The sequence below is a fragment of the Etheostoma cragini genome, chromosome 10 (assembly GCF_013103735.1).
Source record: "Etheostoma cragini isolate CJK2018 chromosome 10, CSU_Ecrag_1.0, whole genome shotgun sequence".
NCBI classification, from domain to species: Eukaryota; Metazoa; Chordata; class Actinopteri; order Perciformes; family Percidae; genus Etheostoma; species Etheostoma cragini.
Genome location: NC_048416.1, coordinates 4,876,140 through 4,877,062, shown reverse-complemented (window position 1 = coordinate 4,877,062; position 923 = coordinate 4,876,140).

Below are 923 nucleotides of genomic sequence, written 5' to 3'. Positions count from 1 at the left end.
ATGTTGCATCAGAGCTACATCAAGGACACTTATGACTTTGTTGAGAAAATTAAAAGTATCACTTTACCATCCTCATCATTTCTGTTTTCCCTTGATGTAGACAGCCTCTATACCAACATTCAGACACCTGAGGGCCTATTAGCAATTAGACACGCCTTCCAAAAATATCCCAACAGCAAAAGACCAGAGAAAGAAATTCTTCAATTATTGGAAATCAATTTGACCAAAAATGATTTCGAATTTGACGGGCAATATTACCTGCATGTGAAAGGCACGGCTATGGGGAAGCGTTTTGCTCCCTCATACGCCAACATTTTTATGGCCGAGTGGGAGGACAGCGCCCTGGCAGCATGCCAGAAGAGGCTGCTGCATTATTATCGCTATTTAGACGATATTTGGGGAGTTTGGCAGCATTCAGAGGAGGATTTTAAACATTTTATACACACCTTAAACGGCCACAGGCAGTCCATCCGGGTCAAATCCACTATCAGCCCGGACTCCATCGATTTTTTGGACACGACCACGTTTAAAGGGACAGATTTCCCTGTGACACACAGGCTGGAGGTGAAGGTCTTCTTCAAAGAAACAGACACGCATGCGCTGTTGTACAGGTCTAGTTACCACCCAAAACACACTTTTGCAGGACTGGTAAAGTCCCAGCTGCTGAGATTTAAAAGAATCTGCACTAGAGCAGAAGATTTGAATGCCTTCGGCAGCAGAATTCAATTTTTTCTTCCCATGACACACCCTACTATAGGTGATAGGTGTAAACCAAGCCCTGGGAATCCTGCTCTGCTTTTGTTAAAATAAAAGCTAAGATAGGCCGATCTGGAATCTTGCCCCTTATGACCTCATAGGTTTACCTCCCTTTTCTCTGCTTTGCAAGCGAAGTGGCAGTTGGGCAAGGCCACACCCCCAGTCTC